The sequence below is a fragment of the Citrus sinensis genome, chromosome 1, assembly GCF_022201045.2.
Source record: "Citrus sinensis cultivar Valencia sweet orange chromosome 1, DVS_A1.0, whole genome shotgun sequence".
NCBI lineage: Eukaryota > Viridiplantae > Streptophyta > Magnoliopsida > Sapindales > Rutaceae > Citrus > Citrus sinensis.
This window is the reverse complement of record NC_068556.1, coordinates 13707984-13719788: the sequence shown is the minus strand read 5'-3', so window position 1 is coordinate 13719788 and position 11805 is coordinate 13707984. Positions and strand designations below refer to the sequence as shown.

Sequence of the window (11805 nt, the reverse complement as noted above, 5' to 3'; positions counted from 1 at the left end):
AAACTTAGAATAGTGGACTAGTAGAGCGGTTATGTTGCAGGTAGGAATAATTTTTTTTTAAAGCTTCTTATTATGGAATGCTATATGGTTACAAGAACTAAATTGAAAGTAATTTTCTAAAATGAAATTTTTTTTTTTGGTCTGGTATTCTCACCAACGAGAAAAACTCATTGAAGTGAAAATAACTAGGTACTATTTTATTTCATATAATTGCATTTTTTCAAGCTTCAGTAACTTGGATGGCAATTTCGTAAAACTTTCGTGTTGTGTGTGTCTTACATGATAATACTTTTCACTCAAATTGGATACTTACAATAAGTTGTGGTACTTATTTTGTTATATTTGTTGTTTATCCAGTGTACCCTTCATTCAGAGCCTTAAAAATTGTGTACTAAATTGAGGGAAACTTTTCTATCTAAATGCAAAATCTTGGGTTGCAACCATCAAGCCATACATATGATGGTTTTATTAGAGCTATTGTTTCTGGGCAGTTGAATGGGAAGTGCATTGCACTTTGGTTGTTGATAGTTGTGACACCCTAATATGTTTTCGAGCATTTTTCCTCTCCATGCCTTTAAACCCATTGATAATCATTTCACTCTCTCTCACTCAATCACTATCGCACTCTCTGAAAGATTGGCTACCTGTCTTAAATCTAATAATATTCTTTTAAGCTCTTAAATCTTGTTGAACTATTTGATTCAAATTGGAGTGGTATTATTAGCAATGAGTTTAACCTTTTAGTGTCTTGTCCCATTTCCAATCAAATTTCCAATATAAATATCTTTTATTTGAATGTGACTAACAGTTTAAATATCTTCTACCTAGTCTGTTCCTAAATCTTCTCAACATTATATGTTTATTACACTTTTTACAGCCCGGTTGACTTTCAAACTAGAAATCTGCCACTACAAGAAAATTGACAATTGATGACAGACAACTTATGATAAATTCTGTACATATCATAAAAATACGACAGACTCATGATAGAATATGGTTCTATCATGTATTAGTGATGGTTTTGTGATAGAATTATTGTTTATCAAGAATTAATGATATAATCATGATAGAAATTTGCTCCGTCAAAAAATTGTGATAGAATTAAGATTTTGACTATGTTTGACCAAATTTTAATATATTATTTTATTTTAAAAATCAAACAGTACCATTTTAAAAATTGAAAAAATAAAAACAAAAAGATAAAACACTGCGATTTACCATGAGTTGCTTAAAACACACAATTTTGTTGAAGTCTCGGACATTCTCCCAGTCACTCTCCATTTTGCCTCTCTCTTCCATCATTTGAAACCCTAGAATTAAAATGTCATGCTTAATAGATCATAAAAACTCGACTATTTTTCCATTCAAAATGCCACCATTCTTCCTTCGTTCAAGCCATCACGCTTGCTTGCTCTCTCATTTCACGTTGTTTCTCAGTCTTTTCATTTGTTCGTCATCTCCACAAGCAGATCTACCACCACCATGAGAATCAATTGATTTTTTAATTTTTTTTCCTCGACGAATCAATCCATATCCAGATAAGGTTGCTGAATTTTTAAAAAATAAAAATAAAAATTGACATCGGGTATGTATTAAAACTTGTGGGTTTAGTTTTCTAAATAGTAAAATTTGTTGGGATTTTGGTGTAGAAATTGGTTGGGATTGATTTGCATGGTATTGGATTTATTGTGGAGGGGTAAGGTAATGGTGGCCCATGGCTGTCATGATGGTTAGGGTTTAGCTTTATCTTGAAATTTTCATGTTCAATTATCTTGTGCATTTTACTCGTTCTTGTCTAAGAAATAATGATTTGGAAAATTTTGAATGCCAATTGAAGGTTTAACATTTATAATTGGTTTACAATTTCGAAAGATTTTTGCACATGTAAGGTGCTTGATTAACAAAGAGTTAGTTGGCAGAGAAAATGGGATGGGCGATCGCTCTACACGGCTGAGCATGAGACATTTCGGTGACTATGCTTCCGGAGAGCCGCCAACCACGTGAGGCCGCCCTTCACCACTGTCTAGACATCGGCGTAGACGCTCTCAAATCATAAAAACATGCCTTGGACGTCGTCGAACTTGTGGTTCGTGAACTAGAAAACAACCCAAATTTTAATGCAGGCAAGGGATCTGTCTTAATAAATGTTGGCACAGTTGATATGGAAGCTTGCATCATGGATGGAAATACAAAGAGATGTGGAGTGAGGCTTTTGCAAGGGAGCAAGGTGTCGAAACTATAGATTCTAATCATTTTATTACTCCAGAAAATATTGAAAGGCTAAAGCAGGAAAAAAAGCCAAAAGGGTCCAGATAGATTATTCACAGCCCATTCAAAAAGATGTTGAAAATGAACTTCCAGCTGTAAGTGGTGGTAGCTAACTTGGAACAGTTGGATGTGTGGCTGTTGATGATTAGGGAAATTTAGCTACTGCAACTTCTATTGGTGGAATGGTTAACAAAATGGTAGGCAAGATTGGGGATACACCCATCATAGGTTCAGGAACGTATGCTAATAACCTCTGTGCTGTTTCTGCTACAGGCAAAGGTGAAGCAATTATTCGTCATACTGTTGCAAGGGATGTGGCAGCTGTTATGGAGTTCAAAGGTCTCTCTCTCAAGGAAGCATCAGGTTGTGTTATAGAAGAATGTGTTCCAAGAGGCAATGTTGGGTTAATTGTTGTGTCTGCATCAAGTGAAGTTACTATGCCTTTCAACACAACAGGCATGTTTCGAGCTTGTGCTACTGAAGATGGATATTCACATATTGGAATATGGACTTCTGTGGAATAAGTGATCTGGTTCTGCTCCAGTTGCTTAGGGAGTCATAAAGGTAACTTTGATTAATTCCTAGGAATTTGTTGTTCCCCAATTTGATGTTTCCAATATATGGTGTAATGTGAGCCAATTGTATTATTTTTAAGCATTTTCATTTTGAGGGAATCTTGATCATGGAACTTCTTTAAATAAGCCTGAACTCTACGATGCTAGATAAGTTGTAGCATCCCTAAATGGGAAAAGCTTAAAAAAAAAGGTGCTTGATTAAAAAAAAAAGTTCTCGTTATCATTCTTTAATGTACCCTTGCATGATAATTTTTTCCTTTTACTTAATGGCTTGCCATGCAGTTTAAGAAGCCCATACCATTAATGGCTGCTAGCATTCGTGGGATGCTTAGAATGTTCCAGAATGTATGTGCTTTTGATTTACTGCTCTATGCCTGCTGTGTTAAATGTTTAAGTTTGTTTGGAAGGAGGTTTTAATTTGTTAGTACTTAAAAAGAATTTGACTTTTGACTTCATATATTTTTTCATGAACTTGTGTTTTAGCATATTACCAATTTCCTGCCAAGTGCAAGCTTAGATTATATTCCAATTTAATCAGTATGTAATAAGCTTTGATTTTTATGGTGATCTTTTTCTTTCCATGAAACATATAGTTTTCCAGATTTTAGCCCATGTTTTTCATTCATAATATCATATTGTTTTTGTGTTCATTAGGTCTCCTCATTCCATAATAATTTAGAATGTATAACATGGATATTTTGTCTTAGAGTTTTGTTGCCAATTATTCTTATGCTAGATTTATTTAGTATACTTTACAAGATAGAGCTATTATAAGATTTTTTTTTTAGATCCCATGTTCTGTGCTCTTTTAATTTTTTTCATGTGAAAAGTGAATACTTTTTTTATAAACAATGATAATTGTGTAAGCATAATTTAATGTCTTTTATCATTTTTTTAACTGTAATATTGTTAATTTCTTAGTGACACTTCTTCAAATTCATAATTTTAATTGATACTGAATTTTACATTTTAATATGTGATTCTTTATTATATTTCCTGCTAGTTACATTGTTTGTCTAATTGTAGGAATGGGATGGTCTAATGCAATCTAATTTTGCTTCGGAACAGCAACATCATACAGCAAGGCAAGAGCTAAGTCATGCATTGTACCAGGTAATAGCACTTGAGGCTATGCTTGCTATATCGGACATTTAGTGTATATGATACATATCATCTGTTTGGTTGTATTGATGTACATATTGTATTGTGCTAGTTGAAGTTAATGGAAATATGAGGTTGCTGCTAAATAATTTGATTTTATAGATAATTAGTTTATAGGCTTGCTGTTATCTCTATAAAATGTATTTATCCAAAAAATACGCATTGAGCCTTAGCAAATTTCGTGTTTTCTTCCTCTAAAGAAATACACATTTACATTTTATGTCTTCTTCTCTTTGACCATAGTACAAATTGTAATTAAATCATTACTTGAGCAGCTCACTAACCTTGGCATATTGATTTGTCCTCAACATGATGTTGCTTGTCGTGTAATTACTAGACTGAAAAGGAAAGGGATGAAGCATGATCATCACATGTGCAATCTAAAAGACAAATAATGCCTACAGCATCAATGACAGTTACATCTTATACAACTCTTCGTAGTGGGAAAAGAGGTTCTTTCTCCCTGTAGTTTTAGGTTTACTTTTGTTTTAGCATCCCTCGGGTTTTCCTTTTACTTATTTATTATCTCATTCGACATCTTAGTCCCTAAGGATGTGGATTTGGCCTTGATGGATAGAAAATACATGCTGGAATTACTTCTGCCATTATTGCTAAGCTGATAGACCGTAATGCGGCTCTTTTACAGTAGCAGAAAGAGCAGCAACTACTCTTTATTAATGTGGACGATTTTGCTCATATAAGTTTCATCGGTGACTTTTACCTTGTTTGATGTTGGAATTAGAGTGCTATTGGAAGATGGTATTGGTGCTGGAAGTTTGGCTGAAGTCTTGCTAGAAGTCTTGTTGTTGGAATATTTTCATTAAGTTTTGGAAGTTTTGTTGGGTAACTTGGCTTGGTGGCTGGAATTTGAATTGCTTTTCTTGGAGTTTAATTGGGATTTAAATATTATTTTATTTTTTGGATTTTTTTTCTTTTTTATTTGGGATGTTTTATTATGTATTGGTAGTGATGACATTGAATATTAGATGTATTTGTTTTGAAATTAATTTATTGGATTGAATGGAGGTTAATTAATATTAATTGCTTTTAGTTTTTTTGACGATATTCATTTTTATTAATTAATTAAATTTGTAATCAAGAATTCACAAATAAATTATAATCATAATATAATTTTTTTTAAAAAAATTAACTTTATGACGGGAAATACCCATCATAACATTTGTCATAAAAACTTTTCTACCAAAATTTAATAATAAATTTACAAATGACAATCTAATTTCTCGCCAAAAATTAAAAAAATGGCGGTAAAATTCCTGCCAATAATAAATTTAATTTCCCGCTAATAATAAATTCAAATTCGAATTTAAATTTAATTATTTTTTCACATTAAAATATTGTGTGACAGATATATGACGGTAAAATACTATCATGAGTTTATGATAGAAAATATTCTGTCATAAATTAATGATAGTGACATAGATGACAGATGAACTATCTGTCATGCACCCCCTTTTATGACAGTTATTTCTTGTCATCTATTACCTGTTTTCTTGTAGTGTGCTATATTCGTGATGTTGTGACAGTCATGTTATTTTCAAGAATTTATTGAAGTGATAAACACTTATTGGAAGTCCAATGTGGATGAGATCTCTTTCTCTCGTTCTCTTTGTATATGCATGTATTTGTGCTTTTGTGGATACTCATTTATTGTTTATTTTGTTATTTTTTGCCGCGCTGTGGCTTACTTGTCAGACATGTCAGGAAAATCTCCTTTGTATAAAAAGTATGGGAAATATTTCTTATAATCCTAAGTGTTGAATGGAGGTTTTTCTTTCAGAAGGCCAGATTTTTCCCGTGATTATGAATTAATTGTTGGAGAAAAAATTAGTTTTTAAATTTTTATAAAACTTTTAGGATCGCTCTCATATAATATATAAGAATTTGTAATCTAGAAATCGTACCTTATAAATCCGATTTGGCTTTTTCCGCTGAAGTTATTTAGGCTCTCAGATCACGATCTGTCACCACCACTCCCGGTAGATCCCGATCCGCCACTAAATAATCTTCCAGGTTATGACTCAAGTTTGATTTGCACTTGACGTGTGGGTGCCTTTATCACCACTAAAGCAACTAGCACGAGAAAATTTTTCTCTCAATAATATAGAGAAAAATCTTTTTCTTTGATCTGTATAAAGTGACTGCTCTTTTTTCCAGAGAAAATAAGTCTTTTTATATATCTATTTAGTGGAAACCCTAGGCTCCATATTTATTTATTTATTAATTCTATTAAATCCCATTTGATTTAAATTAAAAAAAATAATTAAAACAAAAGTCACGTTACTTGTTCTTGTGTTATAGGGGTCCACCATGTAAAATAACACAAGGCCTCTTATACTCAAGCATATTAATGGAGCCTCCCACTAAATAATATATTTAGGCTTTTAACTCAAATAGCTAGTTATCTTGCTTATTAATCCAGTAGTGGTGCAATCAATTACTTGAGCTAACCGAGAGATCATTTAGGAACATACAATAGTGGCTACAATAATTAGGTCTGTAATTAAATTAGCCCAATTATTTAATTCCAAATCTACTTCACTAAAAGATTGGAACTGACCTCCATAATTATATGCTCGAATAATAATTCGTCCCAAGCCACATTGATTTCTTTACTGTATAATCATTTGTACCACATCGTTAATTAAATCGATATCTCAATTGTTCAATCAATTTAATAACATCTTACTGGTTTTCTCTAATGATCATTTTCAACATACTAAATATGTTGACACACTCTAGCCAAAGAATTCTATGATCAAGTGCCGAAAACCCATCAAGAGATGTGTTGTACAAATTCTATATTGTTAATCAATAACTCCAATACTCATAATTGCTCCCACCAAGATACCGAGTAATCTTGACTACAAGTATGTGTCGTGCCCATTGGTAACTCAAATGGAATAACAATTACAATCGTGAAATTATAACTAACTCAAGATTAAGATTACAGTAAAATCAATGCCTATGAGATTTAATAAGTCTGACAGTCATTGCAAGTTTAATTAAATCTCATATGTGATCCAGCTCAATGTAGTCAAACTACATCAGTAAATTCATACATGCTTAATGTTGTGCAAATTTTATTGAACTCTCAAGTGCACGAATCTATTGTAGAATAGATTAATGGAGACGAGTGTCGATCCCACGAGGAGATAGATTTTAATTATATGTAGAATTAATTTTATATGAGGGTGGTTGGATTTGTGGTGAAAGTGACTTAGATTATCTTAAAATTAGAATTGAAATGACGAGAATAAATTGAAGTGAAAATCTATTAAATTGACGTACTTAGGTATCTGGATCCGTATCAACATGCACCATGGGCTAAATATTCCTTATTAATACCAATTAAATCATGAGGGGGGAATCCACACCTCATGAACCACACTCTAATCAATATGGTGCTAAGGACTTATCGTGCCAAATAATAATAACCTTGTACTAGGGAGCCGGTGAAACCAGGGCGGTATCTAGACAAGCTTATTATTATTTGTCGACGAGAAGTCAAAACATCCACAAAAACTAGAGGAGAAGAGAAAATAAATTTACCAAATAAAGCCCATAACACATGTTGAGACTTCACCTTCAACCCAAGCTTGAAAGAAAATTAGCTACTCATAATTGAACTAGGGGCAAAATGAGAATTTATTAAAATATGTAGAAAATACAAGATGAAGAAGGAATTACAGAAAATGGATCCCAAAAATGGATTCAGAGCTATGAAATTAGGGGGAGGCCCTTTTTTTATGGATACATGGAGTAAATCATGGTCATCGGATTAAAAACAGTTTGGATTGCGCCACGTCATCAGTCAACAGTACGCGGTTTGACCACGTGGATGAACAGTAATACGGTTTGACCCGGGTTGAATAGTGACGCGGTTTGATTGAAAATAATCCTGTGTGATGCATGTACCGTAAGCGAGATTTTTGGTCCACTGATATGCTGCCACGTCACCATCAATAGTACATAAGAATTTTAGTCCAACAGGATCGTGACACCTCATCAGTCAATACCACATCATCGGTCAATGCCACGTCATCGATCCGTCTATGTGAACAGTGTCGTGAACAGTAACGTAGACAGTACCGTACACGTGAATAGTACCATACATGTGAACAATGCCTTTTTTTCTTTTATGCTCCTCCTAAGGTTTTCGACCGTCCGAAGTTCAAAAGTGATGTCCGTTTTACCGTCTGATCTCTTGTTTATTGTGAAATGACTATGATGCTCCTAAAATACATAAAATACTTAATTAAAATAAAACACACATAATTAAATCAAAAGAAGGTTAAATACATAAAAGTAAGGGTGTTAGTAAAACTTGAAGTGTAAAATGATGATTTTCTCCTTTATAAATATACATTTTCTAACACTCAACATACCCCCCAACCAGCTTATTGCTAGTCCCTAGCAAATAAAGCGAAAACAAAATTTAAATCCAAAATAATATATATATATATATATATATATATATATATTTAACACTCATGTTTATTCAATTAGACTAATGATAGTAATCAAATAAAAGTATAAGCATTATCTCAAGTCTAAAGAAACATCACACCCACTTCAACCATCCACATGAATCAGCCTAGTAAACTTTGTCATAGCTACCTTCAAGAATGACATGTCAAACCCCAAAATCTCACTGGAAGTAGTGACACTCTCACAAAGAAATTAAAACCAATAAAAATAGTCACTCCAATGAATGGTAAATGAGAGAAAATAATAAAAAAAATGATATCACATGCTCTCACCCAGATGAAAGAAATATGCCCTCAGCTTAGAAATAATATGATCTCAAGTCAAATAAAAATGCTAGTCAACCCAATTTATTTATTTATTTATTTTTTCTTTCATGCATCACTACATCTTTTTAGCCCATATAACTAGCTTCTGCTTCAGACTATAGTTCCCTAAAATCAAGAAAGACTTTTATTAGGATGTAACGTAGGTTAGGAACATGGTTAACAAAGAAAGGAAATAAGGAAAACAAAATCTATGTTTGAGAAAAATGCAGAGGAATTTTTTTTTTTTTTGGAAGTTGCAAGGTGGATTTCACCTATTATTGTTATTTTTTTTCTTCTCTTTTTTTTTTTGCTTTTGCTTGGCACAACGTCACTGAACAAAATAATTATTTACATTTTTCTCAAACATAAATAGGTGATGGAACTTTATAAGACATCGGATAATACTCCAAATCGGAGTGGGTCAAGATGATAAGTTTAACAAATAAAAGGTTTTTTTTTCTTTTTTTTTAAAAAGGCTCAAAATGGTTAACTATGGATATTTCACAAAAGGGACGGCTAGAAAGGCTCAAACGGATAAAAAATAATTTTTTTTTAAGAAGACGCGTTTCTAGAGGCACTACACTCCATATTCAGCCATCTTCGACTATAAAATTTAAAAATGTATATTTATAAAGGAGAAATTAAAAAGAGGAAGAAAACAAATTTTTTTTTTTTGCTTTTGTTTTTTTTTCAAACGATGAAGATGCGTTTCTAGAGTCACTACACTCCATATTTAGCCATCTTCAACACAAAAAGTTAGCAACAGTTAGTTTCTAGAACAAAAAATCAGTAAAAACTTAACCAAGATTTCACAATTGTCAACTATTCCCTCCCCCCAACTAGAACGAAACATTGTCCTCAATGTTTTAAAGGAAAGAAGTAGAGTTTAAAAGACATCACCTGAGTGGTGCAACAGAGAAGAAAATATTTACAAGCGGAGAGTTAAATCTAATTTGTACTTTTTACTGCGGCTACTGTTACCGTCATTATTTGGACACTCCAACACAAAGGTTCGGGGGTCTGGCTCTGGTCTATAAGCTTGTAACAGATCAAGTAACTCTTTAGCAGTGTGAGCACAAATAAAAAGCTTTTCCGCATTGGAAGGAATGAAATAGTTTTTTATTGCATGGTTAAGAAATGCGATGAAGCCATCATAAAAGTTATTGACATTTAACAAACCGATGGGTTTCTGGTAAATGTGCAGATGGGCCCAAGATGCTAGTGTGATAAGTGCCTCTAGTGTTGCAAGATCTCCTAGAAGGAAAATAAAAGCATCAGCATGATTAAGCATTTCAGTTATTCTTTCTTGCATACCTGAGATGACTAACTCTTCTCCATTTGATGAGTCAAACAAACTGCACAAAGGTTTTAAGACTCTTGGGATGATGCCTAACACTTGGCTTCCTCTGACAAAAACAGCTTCAGAGACCAATTTTGATAACCCTCGGTTACCTCCTCCATATACCAAGTGTAATTTTCTCTCTGATATGCTTTGACCAAGATCTATGGCTGCTTCAACGAACTCTTTATGTTTGTCATAGTTAAATCCAGAAAAGCACACAAATGTTTTTGAATTGTCTATTGGGAGTAGCTGCCATTGGGATACTTCTCAAAAATAATTTGTGAGTGCTTGACAAAAAAGAAATCACATTTAAGAATCTTTGTGACAGTGGGGCACAGCTGTGTATGAGGTGGCATATCAGTGTCAAATAACGCGTAAAGCACATGGCGCGCGAGTTAAAAAGAAAACAGTAAAAAGAAAAAGAAACAATGATAAAATAAAATTATTAAAGACAATAATGCAAATGATAAAACAACAGTGAAATAAAATAACAGTGAAGTAAAAGGATATTTACAGGTAGTTACGACTGTGGCTCACATCTTCCTCTGGTTTTACATCCAGAAACGGCTTGAACGCCCTCTATGGGTTGAGAATGGGCTTCCCATCCAGTTTTCTTATAAACTGGCAAACATGGTCGTTTATAGTCAGATTCCCGAGACTATATCTTGCATGCTCTTTCTGGAATAATGGCCATAACTGGAGAATCGCTCCTTGCACATATCCACTGGGATGCATTTCAAGAGACAGAAGGATATCATCCAATGATTCCTTATTCAAGCCATCCCTAATGAATTGAATCTTATCTTCCCTGTTATCAGAAACCATTCCTAAAGAACATGGATTTTTATCGCAACTCATTCTGGCACACTTATGACAAGCAACAGAAATTCTTCGAGCGCATCGTTTTCTTGCATAATTTCCTTTACCACAACCAGGCATGTATGCAATAAATTTTGGAGGTAACTCACCTGCCAATCGTACTTTAGCCTCGATTAATCAACGGATGTCAGCAGGTATGTTATTCCTCATGAGCAATCACGTGCGTTCGGATCGGGCTTTATAGATTTTAAAGAGGGCATTTTGAGGAAGTTAAGGGAATCGCTTGTGAAGCTTTGCTAGAATCTCGTTTCTGTCCATACCTTCGCCTCAAATTATCAGTTATTATGGGAAAGTGAAGTAACTGACTTGATTGTCACGGAGTACCATTATCCGCCACGTCACCGGGGTAACAAACTAAAGCACACAAATAGAAAAAAAAAATTAAAACACACAAACAAAATTAAAATTGTCCTCTTATTGAATTTACCTCAAGCTCCAACTGGATGTCGTAAACACTTCTCTCAATGTCTCTGAGTTGGCTTTCTAAACTCTCAACATAGGCTACTAACTCTGGTGGTTGTAGAGCCCAAATGCAATGTGTTTTGCAAAATCGAATCTGCCTTTTGAGGTGAGATTTTACACGTTGAAGTGGTTTAAGAATGTTTAGGAGGAACGGTCTAAGTATGGTACTCATGATTAACAATGATAAGAGAAAACTTAATTGTAAAACAAACACACTTATGCAAAAATAATTTCAATTAGCAAAAGAATAATAAAAAGAAAGAAAGAAAAATCAAACCACCGAAAAGAAAAAAAATCAATTCAA

At 33.4% G+C, this 11805-nt stretch overlaps 1 pseudogene; it reads left to right on the top strand.

Annotated features, from left to right (window-relative positions):
* Positions 1 to 1777: 1777 nt before the first annotated feature.
* On the top strand, positions 1778 to 5039 carry LOC112495739 (isoaspartyl peptidase/L-asparaginase-like; annotated as a pseudogene).
* The last annotated feature ends 6766 nt before the right edge of the window (positions 5040 to 11805 follow it).